At 57.2% G+C, this 19,878-nt stretch overlaps 1 protein-coding gene across 1 annotated transcript in view; it reads left to right on the top strand.

Annotated features, from left to right (window-relative positions):
• Nucleotides 1-412: 412 nt before the first annotated feature.
• The window catches only part of LOC134434603 (nucleotide exchange factor SIL1-like), a 56,786-nt gene continuing 37,320 nt past the window's right edge, over nucleotides 413-19,878 (top strand). Inside the window, exon 1 of the mRNA XM_063183258.1 lies at nucleotides 413-496. The gene's annotated coding sequence lies outside the window, so the exon portion shown is untranslated. The remainder of the gene's footprint in view (nucleotides 497-19,878) is intronic.

Raw genomic sequence — 19,878 nt, 5'->3', positions numbered from 1 at the left:
TCAGACATAATTCCCTTTTCTCCATGTAGCCTCCAAATCCACTCCTAGTGTGGAGTTTTAGTGCTCTGCTAGGACCTGGGCTAGAAGGGAGGGAATCAGTGTCTGCTGGGCTCAGGGTTCCACCTCCACTGTGGATCAGAGCCAGCCTGGCAGCGGAGGGACACCTTGGGTGGCTCAGGGTGGCAATTCTGGGAGGGAAAAGCAGCACTTCAGGGCTGCTGCTGCATGGGAGGAGGTCAGTGGTAGATATCCCACTCCTCACTGTGCAGGATGGGGAGGAGCTGCTCCCAAGGAGGAGCACATGTCTTCAGTTCCCAGTTCCTCCCCAAGCTGGAGCAGTGAAGTGCTCTGAAATAACGTGACCTTTGCTTGCAGGTCAGGCTGTTCCTGCAGGGTCACATGTGCAGCTGAACCTGCAGACAGGAGAGAGAGAAGCCAAACTCCCGGACAGAGAATATGGGGAAGGTGACACGAGAGAAGAGAGAAGAAGAAAAAGGTACAGTTATACAAGGCTTTGGGTTGGGTGGGCTGTGGTATTCATGCCTTTTATTAGAGGCCAGGTTCCCTGGTACACTCAATTCCTGCATCTTCCAGAGACTTCATTGCTGGATGAGGAGCTCAGCAGTGCTGAAAGCAGAGGCCTGTCCTTTGTGTTCCATTTGGGATGGCAGTGGAAGCACCCTGAGTGCACTTTCAGAGCACTTCATGGCTTCTCATGCCACGACATCAAAACAGCTTCCACACAGCCTGTGGAGTTCTGGCAAAGTCTTTGGGTTGTCCTTGATTGGCTGCGTTTGGAGTGTGATGGTTCTCTTTGCGCTTTTTAGGCCAGGCTACTTCCAGGACACTGTCTTTTGGAATTTATCTGCTGCAATCTAAAAACCTTTCTCCCGTACTGCGGTGATGACATCTTGTACTGCAACATGCAAAATGATTTGAGCTTCTGCTCAAACTAATGTTGCCTTAGCTAGGCTGGCATAAAGGTGTAAGAATATCCTAATGGTTGATGCCTCGGCCATATGTGCAATGGTACGGTTTGGGGAAAGTGACATGAGGGATGAGAGAAAGAGGAAAAAGAGACATGCAAGTCATTGGGTTAGATAGCCTGTGAAATTTATGCCGTTTATTGCAGTCCAGAATCTCTGGAGCACATAATTCCTCCTCTTCCTGAGATTTCATTGCTGAGTGAGGAGCCCAGCAGTGCTGAAAGCTGAGGCCTGTCTTTTGTGATCCCTTTGGGATGGCAGTGGAAGTGCCCTGAGTGCACAATCAGAGGCACCTTCATGACTTCTCATGCCACGACACCAATACTAAATGTGCAAGGTGGCTTCCTTGAATGACATGTAGTCCTTTGAAATATCTGCAGGCAGTGGTCTGAAACTGCTTTCTGAGCCTGCTCCTTGGTATCATCTGTGAGGGGCTGAGGGCTGGCCTGAGCCCGGTGCTGTGTCCCACTGGGAGCAGCCGCACAGGCTCACGTGCAGAGCAGGCACTGCCAGAGGCCCTGGAGATCTCACCTGCTCTGCAGCCAGCATTGTCAAGGTGCTGTAAACCTCAGCTGGTGCTGACTTTCCCCTTGGACCCCTTGGTTTAGTCACTATGGGGAATTTATTTCCTGAAGCCCGTGGGGTTTCCTGCTGGCAGCTGTGCTGGGGATGCTCGGGGAGTGTGGGGCTTTGGGGGCAGCTGCCCGGGCAGGGGCAGAGCTGGGGGCCCTGTTGGGCCCATGGCCCCCAGCAGCAGCAGCAGCAGCAGCAGCAGGCGCAGGGCCCAAAGCCCCGTGCCCCCTGGCCAGCACAGGCTGCCCTGTCCCTGCAGCTGTCACCCGAGTGGGGCCCAGGGGCCCGTGGCCGCTGGCAGCAGCAGGAATGCGAGCAGGGTGAGGATGCCCTGGCTTGGCTTTTGTCTCTGGAACAATGCGGGCTCAGGGCAGTGCAGAGCAGGCTGGGAAGCAGAGCCCAGGGCCTTTGGAGGCTGCAAGGCTTAAAGATCAGCCCCTGCAGCAGCCCAGGTGCAGGTGGCCCAGTTGCCAAGGCTGTGGTGGGCTTGAGAGCGTGCAGGTGGATTTTGCATGGCTGTGGCCTGACGGCGGCTCTGGGCCCAGGAGTGCCTGTGGCTGCAGCAGGAAGGGTGGCTGAAGGTTTGCTGCCTGCTTTGGTGGCATGGCTGCAGGGGCCAGTGCTGTGAGAGCTCCCTGTGTGAGAGCTGGTGAGAGCTGAGCTCTTGGGGACAGCGCTGTGCCCCAGGCCAGGAAGAGCAGCAGTGCCCAGTGCCAGGAGTGGTGTCAGTGGGAGCCCCTGTGCACATGGACCCCCAGCCCCGGTGTGGCCGTGCCAACACCCCCAGGGACCTCCAGCCCCGGGAACGCGGAACAAGTGGAACCCACAAGTGTGCAAAGGCTGCCTGTGCCCAAAGGAATGGCCAAGAGAAGTCAGGTTTTAAAAAGAAACAGTATTTATTTGCCAAAGATCGGCAAATCTTGGATTTACACAACATGTGTCATTATAACAATTGTTATAACAACAACAACACCAACAATGTACAGAACATATTTACACGGGATCCGATGGGCTAACAATCTTCAAAACGTATTTACAGAGAACTTCAAATGGAAGGAACGTATTTGCAGAAATCTTCTAAACTTTCAAACGTATTTACAGAAATCTTCAAAAGTTTCAAACGTATTTACAAAGGCGTGGCATCTGTGCCATCGTGAGTATCAGTCCTGGAAGAAAGGAAGCAGCAGAGCTGGGCTCAGCTGGCAGCACTGGGCCCAGCAGGGCTGGCAGCTGGGCCCCAGGGGCTGGGCCGGGGCTGGCAGGGCTGGCGTGGCCCCAGGCAAGCGCAGGGCAGGCCGGGGCTGGTGCTTGTGGCAGCCCAATCCAGGCCCCCTGCGGGCACCGTGTCCCTGAGCGGGGCCATCCAGCCCAGCCCCAGCCTGGCGTCAGGGGACCCAGTGTGTGTGTGGGCAGGGCGTGGGAAGCGTCTGCCTGTCTTACCTGTGGGGCTGCATCTTCATCCAAGGACCATGGGCTCCTCCTCATCCTTTATGTCAACTTCCATCTCCTCTGTGTTATCCTCCTCATCCACCTCCATCTCTTCGATGTTGTCCTCCTCGTCTACTTCCATGTCCTCAACAGGGGAGGACATGGAAGTAGAGGAGGAGTCCACCTCCATCATCTCTTCCTCATCCAGGCCCAGGTCCACTTCCATGTCCTCCACAGTGTCTCTGTCAGTCTGCAAGGGGCAGCACAATCTCCCAGTGGGCTTCCTGTCCCACACCATCCATTCCCACATGGCTGCAGCCTGCCCAAGCTGGGTGCCCCCTGCCTGGCATGGCACTGTACCTCCATTGGCACAGCAGAGCACATTGTGCTGGGATTGGCGCTCCGGAGCAGGCGGCAGGGAAAGCCCAGGCAGCAGCAGCAGCTCTGTGCTGAAGGTCAGAGCGCAGAGCGAGTGGCAACTGACCCTTGGCAGCCGGTGAAGTGTCTGCTGTGCTCGTTTCCAGGTCCTGGACGTTCCACCTGGAACCCTCTGGGAGCTGTGATGTCACTGAAGTTTCAGGGGTGCTGTGCAGAGGGAGATGGGGACTGCAGAATGATCAAATCCTTGAATGGTTTGGCTTGGAAGGGACCCTTAAGATGATGTGGTTCCAAGCTGAGCAATCTCCCAGCAGAGCAGGTTGCTGCGGCCCCTGTCCCACCTGGCCTTGGATATTGCTGGGGATGGGGCCTCTCCACAGCCTCTCTGCACTGGTCCCTGTGTCAGGGACAAGCACGCTGAGAGTAAAGAACTTCTTCCCATCATCAAACCTCTTCCAACTCTTGCAGTTTTATCCCATTCTCCCTTGTCCTGTCACTACAGTTCTTGACCAAGAGTCCTCTCCCACTTCCCTGTGGGTCAGGCTGTTCCTGCAGGGTCACACGTTTGGCCTAATCTGCAGACAGGAGAGAGAGAAGCCAAGTTCCCAGTAAGAGAGAATTGGGAAAGTGACATGAGAGATGAGAGAAGACGGGAAATGTAGAAAAATGCAAGGTATTGGTTTGGGTGGGCACCGGGATTCATGCCTTTTATTAGAGGCCAGGTTCCCTGGTGCACTCAGTTCCTGCCTGTCCTGAGGCTTTATTGCTGGGAGAGGAGCTCAGCAGTGCTGAAAGCTGAGGTCTGTCCTTTGTGTTCCCTTTGAGATGGCAGTGGAAGTGCCCTGAGTGCAGATTGAGAGGCACCTTCATGGCTTGTCATGCCACAACACCAATACTAAATGTGCAAGGTGGCTTCCTTGAATGACATGTAGTCCTTTGAAATATCTGCAGGCAGTGGTCTGAAACTGCTTTCTGAGCCTGCTCCTTGGGATCATCTGTGAGGGGCTGAGGGCTGGCCTGAGCCCGGTGCTGTGTCCCACTGGGAGCAGCCGCACAGGCTCACGTGCAGAGCAGGCACTGCCAGAGGCCCTGGAGATCTCACCTGCTCTGCAGCCAGCATTGTCAAGGTGCTGTAAACATCAGCTTGTGCTGACTTTCCCCTTGGACCCCTTGGTTTAGTCACTATGGGGAATTTCTTTCCTGAAGCCCGTGGGGTTTCCCGCTGGCAGCTGTGCTGGGGATGCTCGGGGAGTGTGGGGCTTTGTGAGGAGCTGCCCGGGCAGGGGCTGAGCTTGGGGACCTGTTGGGCCCATGGCCCCCAGCAGCAGCAGCAGCAGCAGCAGCAGCAGCAGCAGCAGGCGCAGGGCCCAAAGCCCCGTGCCCCCTGGCCAGCACAGGCTGCCCTGTCCCTGCAGCTGTCACCTGAGTGGGGCCCAGGGGCCAGTGGCCGCTGGCAGCAGCAGGAATGCGAGCAGGGTGAGGATGCCCTGGCTTGGCTTTTGTCTCTGGAACAATGCGGGCTCAGGGCAGTGCAGAGCAGGCTGGGAAGCAGAGCCCAGGGCCTTTGGAGGCTGCAAGGCTTAAAGATCAGCCCCTGCAGCAGCCCAGGTGCAGGTGGCCCAGTTGCCAAGGCTGTGGTGGGCTTGAGAGCGTGCAGGTGGATTTTGCATGGCTGTGGCCTGACGGCGGCTCTGGGCCCAGGAGTGCCTGTGGCTGCAGCAGGAAGGGTGGCTGAAGGTTTGCTGCCTGCTTTGGTGGCATGGCTGCAGGGGCCAGTGCTGTGAGAGCTCCCTGTGTGAGAGCTGGTGAGAGCTGAGCTCTTGGGGACAGCGCTGTGCCCCAGGCCAGGAAGAGCAGCAGTGCCCAGTGCCAGGAGTGGTGTCAGTGGGAGCCCCTGTGCACAGGGACCCCCAGCCCCGGTGTGGCCGTGCCAACACCCCCAGGGACCTCCAGCCCCGGGAACGCTGAACAAGTGGAACCCACAAGTGTGCAAAGGCTGCCTGTGCCCAAAGGAATGGCCAAGAGAAGTCAGGTTTTAAAAAGAAACAGTATTTATTTGCCAAAGATCGGCAAATCTTGGATTTACACAACATGTGTCATTATAACAATTGTTATAACAACAACAACACCAACAATGTACAGAACATATTTACACGGGATCCGATGGGCTAACAATCTTCAAAACGTATTTACAGAGAACTTCAAATGGAAGGAACGTATTTGCAGAAATCTTCTAAACTTTCAAACGTATTTACAGAAATCTTCAAAAGTTTCAAACGTATTTACAAAGGTGTGGCATCTGTGCCATCATGTGTATCAGTCCTGGAAGAAAGGAAGCAGCAGAGCTGGACTCAGCTGGCAGCACTGGCCCCAGCAGGGCTGGCGTGGCCCCAGGCAAGGGCAGGGCAGGCCGGGGCTGGTGCTTGTGGCAGCACAATCCAGGCCTCCTGCGGGCACCGTGTTCCTGAGCGGGGCCATCCAGCCCAGCCCCAGCCTGGCGTCAGGGGACCCAGTGTGTGTGTGGGCAGGGCGTGGGAAGCATCTGCCTGTCTTACCTGTGGGGCTGCATCTTCATCCAAGGACCATGGGCTCCTCCTCATCCTTTATGTCAACTTCCATCTCCTCTGTGTTATCCTCCTCATCCACCTCCATCTCTTCGATGTTGTCCTCCTCGTCTACTTCCATGTCCTCAACAGTGGAGGACATGGAAGTAGAGGAGGAGTCCACCTCCATCATCTCTTCCTCATCCAGGCCCAGGTCCACTTCCATGTCCTCCACAGTGTCTCTGTCAGTCTGCAAGGGGCAGCACAATCTCCCAGTGGGCTTCCTGTCCCACACCATCCATTCCCACATGGCTGCAGCCTGCCCAAGCTGGGTGCCCCCTGCCTGGCATGGCACTGTACCTCCATTGGCACAGCAGAGCACATTGTGCTGGGATTGGCGCTCCAGAGCAGGCGGCAGAAAAAGCCCAGGCAGCAGCAGCAGCTCAGCGCTGAGGGTCAGAGTGCAGGGTGAGCAGCAACTGACCCTTGGCAGCCGGTGAAGTGTCGGCTGTGCTCGTTTCCGGGTCCTGGACGTTCCACCTGGAACCCTCTGGGAGCTGTGATGTCACTGAAGTTTCAGGGGTGCTGTGCAGAGGGAGATGGGGACTGCAGAATGATCAAATCCTTGAATGGTTTGGCTTGGAAGGGACCCTTAAGATGATGTGGTTCCAAGCTGAGCAATCTCCCAGCAGAGCAGGTTGCTGCGGCCCCTGTCCCACCTGGCCTTGGATATTGCTGGGGATGGGGCATCCACAGCCTCTCTGCACTGGTCCCTGTGTCAGGGACAAGCACGCTGAGAGTAAAGAACTTCTTCCCATCATCAAACCTCTTCCAACTCTTGCAGTTTTATCCCATTCTCCCTTGTCCTGTCACTACAGTTCTTGACCAAGAGTCCTCTCCCACTTCCCTGTGGGTCAGGCTGTTCCTGCAGGGTCACACGTTTGGCCTAATCTGCAGACAGGAGAGAGAGAAGCCAAGTTCCCAGTAAGAGAGAATTGGGAAAGTGACATGAGAGATGAGAGAAGACGGGAAATGTAGAAAAATGCAAGGTATTGGTTTGGGTGGGCACCGGGATTCATGCCTTTTATTAGAGGCCAGGTTCCCTGGTGCACTCAGTTCCTGCCTGTCCTGAGGCTTTATTGCTGGGTGAGGAGCTCAGCAGTGCTGAAAGCTGAGGCCTGTCCTTTGTGTTCCCTTTGAGATGGCAGTGGAAGTGCCCTGAGTGCAGATTGAGAGGCACCTTCATGGCTTGTCATGCCACAACACCAATACTAAATGTGCAAGGTGGCTTCCTTGAATGACATGTAGTCCTTTGAAATATCTGCAGGCAGTGGTCTGAAACTGCTTTCTGAGCCTGCTCCTTGGGATCATCTGTGAGGGGCTGAGGGCTGGCCTGAGCCCGGTGCTGTGTCCCACTGGGAGCAGCCGCACAGGCTCACGTGCAGAGCAGGCACTGCCAGAGGCCCTGGAGATCTCACCTGCTCTGCAGCCAGCATTGTCAAGGTGCTGTAAACATCAGCTTGTGCTGACTTTCCCCTTGGACCCCTTGGTTTAGTCACTATGGGGAATTTCTTTCCTGAAGCCCGTGGGGTTTCCCGCTGGCAGCTGTGCTGGGGATGCTCGGGGAGTGTGGGGCTTTGTGAGGAGCTGCCCGGGCAGGGGCTGAGCTTGGGGACCTGTTGGGCCCATGGCCCCCAGCAGCAGCAGCAGCAGCAGCAGCAGCAGCAGCAGCAGGCGCAGGGCCCAAAGCCCCGTGCCCCCTGGCCAGCACAGGCTGCCCTGTCCCTGCAGCTGTCACCCGAGTGGGGCCCAGGGGCCAGTGGCCGCTGGCAGCAGCAGGAGTGCGGGCAGAGTGAGGATGCCCTGGCCTGGCTTTTGTCTCTGGAACAATGCGGGCTCAGGGCAGTGCAGAGCAGGCTGGGAAGCAGAGCCCAGGGCCTTTGGAGGCTGCAAGGCTTAAAGATCAGCCCCTGCAGCAGCCCAGGTGCAGGTGGCCCAGTTGCCAAGGCTGTGGTGGGCTTGAGAGCGTGCAGGTGGATTTTGCATGGCTGTGGCCTGACGGCGGCTCTGGGCCCAGGAGTGCCTGTGGCTGCAGCAGGAAGGGTGGCTGAAGGTTTGCTGCCTGCTTTGGTGGCATGGCTGCAGGGGCCAGTGCTGTGAGAGCTCCCTGTGTGAGAGCTGGTGAGAGCTGAGCTCTTGGGGACAGCGCTGTGCCCCAGGCCAGGAAGAGCAGCAGTGCCCAGTGCCAGGAGTGGTGTCAGTGGGAGCCCCTGTGCACATGGACCCCCAGCCCCGGTGTGGCCGTGCCAACACCCCCAGGGACCTCCAGCCCCGGGAACGCGGAACAAGTGGAACCCACAAGTGTGCAAAGGCTGCCTGTGCCCAAAGGAATGGCCAAGAGAAGTCAGGTTTTAAAAAGAAACAGTATTTATTTGCCAAAGATCGGCAAATCTTGGATTTACACAACATGTGTCATTATAACAATTGTTATAACAACAACAACACCAACAATGTACAGAACATATTTACACGGGATCCGATGGGCTAACAATCTTCAAAACGTATTTACAGAGAACTTCAAATGGAAGGAACGTATTTGCAGAAATCTTCTAAACTTTCAAACGTATTTACAGAACTCTTCAAAAGTTTCAAACGTATTTACAAAGGCGTGGCATCTGTGCCATCATGAGTATCAGTCCTGGAAGAAAGGAAGCAGCAGAGCTGGACTCAGCTGGCAGCACTGGGCCCAGCAGGGCTCGCAACTGGGCCCCAGGGGCTGGGCCGGGGCTGGCAGGGCTGGCGTGGCCCCAGGCAAGCGCAGGGCAGGCCGGGGCTGGTGCTTGTGGCAGCACAATCCAGGCCCCCTGCGGGCACCGTGTCCCTGAGCGGGGCCATCCAGCCCAGCCCCAGCCTGGCGTCAGGGGACCCAGTGTGTGTGTGGGCAGGGCGTGGGAAGCGTCTGCCTGTCTTACCTGTGGGGCTGCATCTTCATCCAAGGACCATGGGCTCCTCCTCATCCTTTATGTCAACTTCCATCTCCTCTGTGTTATCCTCCTCATCCACCTCCATCTCTTCGATGTTGTCCTCCTCGTCTACTTCCATGTCCTCAACAGTGGAGGACATGGAAGTAGAGGAGGAGTCCACCTCCATCATCTCTTCCTCATCCAGGCCCAGGTCCACTTCCATGTCCTCCACAGTGTCTCTGTCAGTCTGCAAGGGGCAGCACAATCTCCCAGTGGGCTTCCTGTCCCACACCATCCATTCCCACATGGCTGCAGCCTGCCCAAGCTGGGTGCCCCCTGCCTGGCATGGCACTGTACCTCCATTGGCACAGCAGAGCACATTGTGCTGGGATTGGCGTTCCAGAGCCGGCAGCAGGGAAAGCCCAGGCAGCAGCAGTAGCTCAGCGCTGAGGGTCAGAGTGCAGGGTGAGCAGCAACTGACCCTTGGCAGCCGGTGAAGTGTCTGCTGTGCTCGTTTCTGGGTCCTGGACGTTCCACCTGGAACCCTCTGGGAGCTGTGATGTCACTGAAGTTTCAGGGGTGCTGTGCAGAGGGAGATGGGGACTGCAGAATGATCAAATCCTTGAATGGTTTGGCCTGGAAGGGACCCTCAAGATGATGTGGTTCCAAGCTGAGCAAGCTCCCAGCAGAGCAGGTTGCTGTAACCCCTGTCCCACCTGGGCTTGGACGTTGCTGGGGATGGGGCATCCACAGCCTCTCTGCACTGGTCCCTGTGTCAGGGACAAGCACGCTGAGAGTAAAGAACTTCTTCCCATCATCAAACCTCTTCCAACTCTTGCAGTTTTATCCCATTCTCCCTTGTCCTGTCACTACAGTTCTTGACCAAGAGTCCTCTCCCACTTCCCTGTGGGTCAGGCTGTTCCTGCAGGGTCACACGTTTGGCCTAATCTGCAGACAGGAGAGAGAGAAGCCAAGTTCCCAGTAAGAGAGAATTGGGAAAGTGACATGAGAGATGAGAGAAGACGGGAAATGTAGAAAAATGCAAGGTATTGGTTTGGGTGGGCACCGGGATTCATGCCTTTTATTAGAGGCCAGGTTCCCTGGTGCACTCAGTTCCTGCCTGTCCTGAGGCTTTATTGCTGGGAGAGGAGCTCAGCAGTGCTGAAAGCTGAGGCCTGTCCTTTGTGCTCCCCTTGGGATGGCAGTGGAAGTGCCCTGAGTGCAGATTGAGAGGCACCTTCATGGCTTGTCATGCCACAACACCAATACTAAATGTGCAAGGTGGCTTCCTTGAATGACATGTAGTCCTTTGAAATATCTGCAGGCAGTGGTCTGAAACTGCTTTCTGAGCCTGCTCCTTGGGATCATCTGTGAGGGGCTGAGGGCTGGCCTGAGCCCGGTGCTGTGTCCCACTGGGAGCAGCCGCACAGGCTCACGTGCAGAGCAGGCACTGCCAGAGGCCCTGGAGATCTCACCTGCTCTGCAGCCAGCATTGTCAAGGTGCTGTAAACATCAGCTTGTGCTGACTTTCCCCTTGGACCCCTTGGTTTAGTCACTATGGGGAATTTCTTTCCTGAAGCCCGTGGGGTTTCCCGCTGGCAGCTGTGCTGGGGATGCTCGGGGAGTGTGGGGCTTTGTGAGGAGCTGCCCGGGCAGGGGTTGAGCTTGGGGACCTGTTGGGCCCATGGCCCCCAGCAGCAGCAGCAGCAGCAGCAGCAGGCGCAGGGCCCAAAGCCCCGTGCCCCCTGGCCAGCACAGGCTGCCCTGTCCCTGCAGCTGTCACCCAAGTGGGGCCCAGGGGCCAGTGGCCGCTGGCAGCAGCAGGAATGCGGGCAGAGTGAGGATGCCCTGGCTTGGCTTTTGTCTCTGGAACAATGCGGGCTCAGGGCAGTGCAGAGCAGGCTGGGAAGCAGAGCCCAGGGCCTTTGGAGGCTGCAAGGCTTAAAGATCAGCCCCTGCAGCAGCCCAGGTGCAGGTGGCCCAGTTGCCAAGGCTGTGGTGGCCTTGAGAGCGTGCAGGTGGATTTTGCATGGCTGTGGCCTGACGGCGGCTCTGGGCCCAGGAGTGCCTGTGGCTGCAGCAGGAAGGGTGGCTGAAGGTTTGCTGCCTGCTTTGGTGGCATGGCTGCAGGGGCCAGTGCTGTGAGAGCTCCCTGTGTGAGAGCTGGTGAGAGCTGAGCTCTTGGGGACAGCGCTGTGCCCCAGGCCAGGAAGAGCAGCAGTGCCCAGTGCCAGGAGTGGTGTCAGTGGGAGCCCCTGTGCACATGGACCCCCAGCCCCGGTGTGGCCGTGCCAACACCCCCAGGGACCTCCAGCCCCGGGAACGCGGAACAAGTGGAACCCAAAGTGTGCAAAGGCTGCCTGTGCCCAAAGGAATGGCCAAGAGAAGTCAGGTTTTAAAAAGAAACAGTATTTATTTGCCAAAGATCGGCAAATCTTGGATTTACACAACATGTGTCATTATAACAATTGTTATAACAACAACAACACCAACAATGTACAGAACATATTTACACGGGATCCGATGGGCTAACAATCTTCAAAACGTATTTACAGAGAACTTCAAATGGAAGGAACGTGTTTGCAGAAATCTTCTAAACTTTCAAACGTATTTACAGAAATCTTCAAAAGTTTCAAACGTATTTACAAAGGCGTGGCATCTGTGCCATCGTGAGTATCAGTCCTGGAAGAAAGGAAGCAGCAGAGCTGGGCTCAGCTGGCAGCACTGGGCCCAGCAGGGCTGGCAACTGGGCCCCAGGGGCTGGGCCGGGGCTGGCAGGGCTGGCGTGGCCCCAGGCAAGCGCAGGGCAGGCCGGGGCTGGTGCTTGTGGCAGCCCAATCCAGGCCCCCTGCGGGCACCGTGTCCCTGAGCGGGGCCATCCAGCCCAGCCCCAGCCTGGCGTCAGGGGACCCAGTGTGTGTGTGGGCAGGGCGTGGGAAGCGTCTGCCTGTCTTACCTGTGGGGCTGCATCTTCATCCAAGGACCATGGGCTCCTCCTCATCCTTTATGTCAACTTCCATCTCCTCTGTGTTATCCTCCTCATCCACCTCCATCTCTTCGATGTTGTCCTCCTCGTCTACTTCCATGTCCTCAACAGGGGAGGACATGGAAGTAGAGGAGGAGTCCACCTCCATCATCTCTTCCTCATCCAGGCCCAGGTCCACTTCCATGTCCTCCACAGTGTCTCTGTCAGTCTGCAAGGGGCAGCACAATCTCCCAGTGGGCTTCCTGTCCCACACCATCCATTCCCACATGGCTGCAGCCTGCCCAAGCTGGGTGCCCCCTGCCTGGCATGGCACTGTACCTCCATTGGCACAGCAGAGCACATTGTGCTGGGATTGGCGTTCCAGAGCCGGCAGCAGGGAAAGCCCAGGCAGCAGCAGTAGCTCAGCGCTGAGGGTCAGAGTGCAGGGTGAGCAGCAACTGACCCTTGGCAGCCGGTGAAGTGTCTGCTGTGCTCGTTTCTGGGTCCTGGACGTTCCACCTGGAACCCTCTGGGAGCTGTGATGTCACTGAAGTTTCAGGGGTGCTGTGCAGAGGGAGATGGGGACTGCAGAATGATCAAATCCTTGAATGGTTTGGCCTGGAAGGGACCCTCAAGATGATGTGGTTCCAAGCTGAGCAAGCTCCCAGCAGAGCAGGTTGCTGTAACCCCTGTCCCACCTGGGCTTGGACGTTGCTGGGGATGGGGCATCCACAGCCTCTCTGCACTGGTCCCTGTGTCAGGGACAAGCACGCTGAGAGTAAAGAACTTCTTCCCATCATCAAACCTCTTCCAACTCTTGCAGTTTTATCCCATTCTCCCTTGTCCTGTCACTACAGTTCTTGACCAAGAGTCCTCTCCCACTTCCCTGTGGGTCAGGCTGTTCCTGCAGGGTCACACGTTTGGCCTAATCTGCAGACAGGAGAGAGAGAAGCCAAGTTCCCAGTAAGAGAGAATTGGGAAAGTGACATGAGAGATGAGAGAAGACGGGAAATGTAGAAAAATGCAAGGTATTGGTTTGGGTGGGCACCGGGATTCATGCCTTTTATTAGAGGCCAGGTTCCCTGGTGCACTCAGTTCCTGCCTGTCCTGAGGCTTTATTGCTGGGTGAGGAGCTCAGCAGTGCTGAAAGCTGAGGCCTGTCCTTTGTGTTCCCTTTGAGATGGCAGTGGAAGTGCCCTGAGTGCAGATTGAGAGGCACCTTCATGGCTTGTCATGCCACAACACCAATACTAAATGTGCAAGGTGGCTTCCTTGAATGACATGTAGTCCTTTGAAATATCTGCAGGCAGTGGTCTGAAACTGCTTTCTGAGCCTGCTCCTTGGGATCATCTGTGAGGGGCTGAGGGCTGGCCTGAGCCCGGTGCTGTGTCCCACTGGGAGCAGCTGCACAGGCTCACGTGCAGAGCAGGCACTGCCAGAGGCCCTGGAGATCTCACCTGCTCTGCAGCCAGCATTGTCAAGGTGCTGTAAACATCAGCTTGTGCTGACTTTCCCCTTGGACCCCTTGGTTTAGTCACTATGGGGAATTTCTTTCCTGAAGCCCGTGGGGTTTCCCGCTGGCAGCTGTGCTGGGGATGCTCGGGGAGTGTGGGGCTTTGTGAGGAGCTGCCCGGGCAGGGGTTGAGCTTGGGGACCTGTTGGGCCCATGGCCCCCAGCAGCAGCAGCAGCAGCAGCAGCAGCAGCAGCAGCAGCAGGCGCAGGGCCCAAAGCCCCGTGCCCCCTGGCCAGCACAGGCTGCCCTGTCCCTGCAGCTGTCACCCAAGTGGGGCCCAGGGGCCAGTGGCCGCTGGCAGCAGCAGGAATGCGGGCAGAGTGAGGATGCCCTGGCTTGGCTTTTGTCTCTGGAACAATGCGGGCTCAGGGCAGTGCAGAGCAGGCTGGGAAGCAGAGCCCAGGGCCTTTGGAGGCTGCAAGGCTTAAAGATCAGCCCCTGCAGCAGCCCAGGTGCAGGTGGCCCAGTTGCCAAGGCTGTGGTGGGCTTGAGAGCGTGCAGGTGGATTTTGCATGGCTGTGGCCTGACGGCGGCTCTGGGCCCAGGAGTGCCTGTGGCTGCAGCAGGAAGGGTGGCTGAAGGTTTGCTGCCTGCTTTGGTGGCATGGCTGCAGGGGCCAGTGCTGTGAGAGCTCCCTGTGTGAGAGCTGGTGAGAGCTGAGCTCTTGGGGACAGCGCTGTGCCCCAGGCCAGGAAGAGCAGCAGTGCCCAGTGCCAGGAGTGGTGTCAGTGGGAGCCCCTGTGCACATGGACCCCCAGCCCCGGTGTGGCCGTGCCAACACCCCCAGGGACCTCCAGCCCCGGGAACGCGGAACAAGTGGAACCCAAAGTGTGCAAAGGCTGCCTGTGCCCAAAGGAATGGCCAAGAGAAGTCAGGTTTTAAAAAGAAACAGTATTTATTTGCCAAAGATCGGCAAATCTTGGATTTACACAACATGTGTCATTATAACAATTGTTATAACAACAACAACACCAACAATGTACAGAACATATTTACACGGGATCCGATGGGCTAACAATCTTCAAAACGTATTTACAGAGAACTTCAAATGGAAGGAACGTGTTTGCAGAAATCTTCTAAACTTTCAAACGTATTTACAGAAATCTTCAAAAGTTTCAAACGTATTTACAAAGGCGTGGCATCTGTGCCATCGTGAGTATCAGTCCTGGAAGAAAGGAAGCAGCAGAGCTGGGCTCAGCTGGCAGCACTGGGCCCAGCAGGGCTGGCAACTGGGCCCCAGGGGCTGGGCCGGGGCTGGCAGGGCTGGCGTGGCCCCAGGCAAGCGCAGGGCAGGCCGGGGCTGGTGCTTGTGGCAGCCCAATCCAGGCCCCCTGCGGGCACCGTGTCCCTGAGCGGGGCCATCCAGCCCAGCCCCAGCCTGGCGTCAGGGGACCCAGTGTGTGTGTGGGCAGGGCGTGGGAAGCGTCTGCCTGTCTTACCTGTGGGGCTGCATCTTCATCCAAGGACCATGGGCTCCTCCTCATCCTTTATGTCAACTTCCATCTCCTCTGTGTTATCCTCCTCATCCACCTCCATCTCTTCGATGTTGTCCTCCTCGTCTACTTCCATGTCCTCAACAGTGGAGGACATGGAAGTAGAGGAGGAGTCCACCTCCATCATCTCTTCCTCATCCAGGCCCAGGTCCACTTCCATGTCCTCCACAGTGTCTCTGTCAGTCTGCAAGGGGCAGCACAATCTCCCAGTGGGCTTCCTGTCCCACACCATCCATTCCCACATGGCTGCAGCCTGCCCAAGCTGGGTGCCCCCTGCCTGGCATGGCACTGTACCTCCATTGGCACAGCAGAGCACATTGTGCTGGGATTGGCGCTCCAGAGCAGGCGGCAGAAAAAGCCCAGGCAGCAGCAGCAGCTCAGCGCTGAGGGTCAGAGTGCAGGGTGAGCAGCAACTGACCCTTGGCAGCCGGTGAAGTGTCGGCTGTGCTCGTTTCCGGGTCCTGGACGTTCCACCTGGAACCCTCTGGGAGCTGTGATGTCACTGAAGTTTCAGGGGTGCTGTGCAGAGGGAGATGGGGACTGCAGAATGATCAAATCCTTGAATGGTTTGGCTTGGAAGGGACCCTTAAGATGATGTGGTTCCAAGCTGAGCAAGCTCCCAGCAGAGCAGGTTGCTGCGGCCCCTGTCCCACCTGGCCTTGGATATTGCTGGGGATGGGGCCTCTCCACAGCCTCTCTGCACTGGTCCCTGTGTCAGGGACAAGCACGCTGAGAGTAAAGAACTTCTTCCCATCATCAAACCTCTTCCAACTCTTGCAGTTTTATCCCATTCTCCCTTGTCCTGTCACTACAGTTCTTGACCAAGAGTCCTCTCCCACTTCCCTGTGGGTCAGGCTGTTCCTGCAGGGTCACACGTTTGGCCTAATCTGCAGACAGGAGAGAGAGAAGCCAAGTTCCCAGTAAGAGAGAATTGGGAAAGTGACATGAGAGATGAGAGAAGACGGGAAATGTAGAAAAATGCAAGGTATTGGTTTGGGTGGGCACCGGGATTCATGCCTTTTATTAGAGGCCAGGTTCCCTGGTGCACTCAGTTCCTGCCTGTCCTGAGGCTTTATTGCTGGGTGAGGAGCTCAGCAGTGCTGAAAGCTGAGGCCTGTCCTTTGTGTTCCCTTTGAGATGGCAGTGGAAGTGCCCTGAGTGCAGATTGAGAGGCACCTTCATGGCTTGTCATGCCACAACACCAATATTAAATGTGCAAGGTGGCTTCCTTGAATGACATGTAGTCCTTTGAAATATCTGCAGGCAGTGGTCTGAAACTGCTTTCTGAGCCTGCTCCTTGGGATCATCTGTGAGGGGCTGAGGGCTGGCCTGAGCCCGGTGCTGTGTCCCACTGGGAGCAGCCGCACAGGCTCACGTGCAGAGCAGGCACTGCCAGAGGCCCTGGAGATCTCACCTGCTCTGCAGCCAGCATTGTCAAGGTGCTGTAAACATCAGCTTGTGCTGACTTTCCCCTTGGACCCCTTGGTTTAGTCACTATGGGGAATTTCTTTCCTGAAGCCCGTGGGGTTTCCCGCTGGCAGCTGTGCTGGGGATGCTCGGGGAGTGTGGGGCTTTGTGAGGAGCTGCCCGGGCAGGGGCTGAGCTTGGGGACCTGTTGGGCCCATGGCCCCCAGCAGCAGCAGCAGCAGCAGCAGCAGCAGCAGCAGCAGGCGCAGGGCCCAAAGCCCCGTGCCCCCTGGCCAGCACAGGCTGCCCTGTCCCTGCAGCTGTCACCCGAGTGGGGCCCAGGGGCCAGTGGCCGCTGGCAGCAGCAGGAGTGCGGGCAGAGTGAGGATGCCCTGGCCTGGCTTTTGTCTCTGGAACAATGCGGGCTCAGGGCAGTGCAGAGCAGGCTGGGAAGCAGAGCCCAGGGCCTTTGGAGGCTGCAAGGCTTAAAGATCAGCCCCTGCAGCAGCCCAGGTGCAGGTGGCCCAGTTGCCAAGGCTGTGGTGGGCTTGAGAGCGTGCAGGTGGATTTTGCATGGCTGTGGCCTGACGGCGGCTCTGGGCCCAGGAGTGCCTGTGGCTGCAGCAGGAAGGGTGGCTGAAGGTTTGCTGCCTGCTTTGGTGGCATGGCTGCAGGGGCCAGTGCTGTGAGAGCTCCCTGTGTGAGAGCTGGTGAGAGCTGAGCTCTTGGGGACAGCGCTGTGCCCCAGGCCAGGAAGAGCAGCAGTGCCCAGTGCCAGGAGTGGTGTCAGTGGGAGCCCCTGTGCACATGGACCCCCAGCCCCGGTGTGGCCGTGCCAACACCCCCAGGGACCTCCAGCCCCGGGAACGCGGAACAAGTGGAACCCACAAGTGTGCAAAGGCTGCCTGTGCCCAAAGGAATGGCCAAGAGAAGTCAGGTTTTAAAAAGAAACAGTATTTATTTGCCAAAGATCGGCAAATCTTGGATTTACACAACATGTGTCATTATAACAATTGTTATAACAACAACAACACCAACAATGTACAGAACATATTTACACGGGATCCGATGGGCTAACAATCTTCAAAACGTATTTACAGAGAACTTCAAATGGAAGGAACGTATTTGCAGAAATCTTCTAAACTTTCAAACGTATTTACAGAACTCTTCAAAAGTTTCAAACGTATTTACAAAGGCGTGGCATCTGTGCCATCATGAGTATCAGTCCTGGAAGAAAGGAAGCAGCAGAGCTGGACTCAGCTGGCAGCACTGGGCCCAGCAGGGCTCGCAACTGGGCCCCAGGGGCTGGGCCGGGGCTGGCAGGGCTGGCGTGGCCCCAGGCAAGCGCAGGGCAGGCCGGGGCTGGTGCTTGTGGCAGCACAATCCAGGCCCCCTGCGGGCACCGTGTCCCTGAGCGGGGCCATCCAGCCCAGCCCCAGCCTGGCGTCAGGGGACCCAGTGTGTGTGTGGGCAGGGCGTGGGAAGCGTCTGCCTGTCTTACCTGTGGGGCTGCATCTTCATCCAAGGACCATGGGCTCCTCCTCATCCTTTATGTCAACTTCCATCTCCTCTGTGTTATCCTCCTCATCCACCTCCATCTCTTCGATGTTGTCCTCCTCGTCTACTTCCATGTCCTCAACAGTGGAGGACATGGAAGTAGAGGAGGAGTCCACCTCCATCATCTCTTCCTCATCCAGGCCCAGGTCCACTTCCATGTCCTCCACAGTGTCTCTGTCAGTCTGCAAGGGGCAGCACAATCTCCCAGTGGGCTTCCTGTCCCACACCATCCATTCCCACATGGCTGCAGCCTGCCCAAGCTGGGTGCCCCCTGCCTGGCATGGCACTGTACCTCCATTGGCACAGCAGAGCACATTGTGCTGGGATTGGCGTTCCAGAGCCGGCAGCAGGGAAAGCCCAGGCAGCAGCAGTAGCTCAGCGCTGAGGGTCAGAGTGCAGGGTGAGCAGCAACTGACCCTTGGCAGCCGGTGAAGTGTCTGCTGTGCTCGTTTCTGGGTCCTGGACGTTCCACCTGGAACCCTCTGGGAGCTGTGATGTCACTGAAGTTTCAGGGGTGCTGTGCAGAGGGAGATGGGGACTGCAGAATGATCAAATCCTTGAATGGTTTGGCCTGGAAGGGACCCTCAAGATGATGTGGTTCCAAGCTGAGCAAGCTCCCAGCAGAGCAGGTTGCTGTAACCCCTGTCCCACCTGGGCTTGGACGTTGCTGGGGATGGGGCATCCACAGCCTCTCTGCACTGGTCCCTGTGTCAGGGACAAGCACGCTGAGAGTAAAGAACTTCTTCCCATCATCAAACCTCTTCCAACTCTTGCAGTTTTATCCCATTCTCCCTTGTCCTGTCACTACAGTTCTTGACCAAGAGTCCTCTCCCACTTCCCTGTGGGTCAGGCTGTTCCTGCAGGGTCACACGTTTGGCCTAATCTGCAGACAGGAGAGAGAGAAGCCAAGTTCCCAGTAAGAGAGAATTGGGAAAGTGACATGAGAGATGAGAGAAGACGGGAAATGTAGAAAAATGCAAGGTATTGGTTTGGGTGGGCACCGGGATTCATGCCTTTTATTAGAGGCCAGGTTCCCTGGTGCACTCAGTTCCTGCCTGTCCTGAGGCTTTATTGCTGGGAGAGGAGCTCAGCAGTGCTGAAAGCTGAGGCCTGTCCTTTGTGCTCCCCTTGGGATGGCAGTGGAAGTGCCCTGAGTGCAGATTGAGAGGCACCTTCATGGCTTGTCATGCCACAACACCAATACTAAATGTGCAAGGTGGCTTCCTTGAATGACATGTAGTCCTTTGAAATATCTGCAGGCAGTGGTCTGAAACTGCTTTCTGAGCCTGCTCCTTGGGATCATCTGTGAGGGGCTGAGGGCTGGCCTGAGCCCGGTGCTGTGTCCCACTGGGAGCAGCCGCACAGGCTCACGTGCAGAGCAGGCACTGCCAGAGGCCCTGGAGATCTCACCTGCTCTGCAGCCAGCATTGTCAAGGTGCTGTAAACATCAGCTTGTGCTGACTTTCCCCTTGGACCCCTTGGTTTAGTCACTATGGGGAATTTCTTTCCTGAAGCCCGTGGGGTTTCCCGCTGGCAGCTGTGCTGGGGATGCTCGGGGAGTGTGGGGCTTTGTGAGGAGCTGCCCGGGCAGGGGTTGAGCTTGGGGACCTGTTGGGCCCATGGCCCCCAGCAGCAGCAGCAGCAGCAGCAGCAGGCGCAGGGCCCAAAGCCCCGTGCCCCCTGGCCAGCACAGGCTGCCCTGTCCCTGCAGCTGTCACCCAAGTGGGGCCCAGGGGCCAGTGGCCGCTGGCAGCAGCAGGAATGCGGGCAGAGTGAGGATGCCCTGGCTTGGCTTTTGTCTCTGGAACAATGCGGGCTCAGGGCAGTGCAGAGCAGGCTGGGAAGCAGAGCCCAGGGCCTTTGGAGGCTGCAAGGCTTAAAGATCAGCCCCTGCAGCAGCCCAGGTGCAGGTGGCCCAGTTGCCAAGGCTGTGGTGGCCTTGAGAGCGTGCAGGTGGATTTTGCATGGCTGTGGCCTGACGGCGGCTCTGGGCCCAGGAGTGCCTGTGGCTGCAGCAGGAAGGGTGGCTGAAGGTTTGCTGCCTGCTTTGGTGGCATGGCTGCAGGGGCCA

Source organism: Melospiza melodia, unplaced genomic scaffold (genome assembly GCF_035770615.1).
Source record: "Melospiza melodia melodia isolate bMelMel2 unplaced genomic scaffold, bMelMel2.pri scaffold_44, whole genome shotgun sequence".
Taxonomy (NCBI): domain Eukaryota; kingdom Metazoa; phylum Chordata; class Aves; order Passeriformes; family Passerellidae; genus Melospiza; species Melospiza melodia.
Note: the sequence above shows the minus strand (reverse complement) of the source record. Positions and strands in the feature narration are given on the sequence as shown.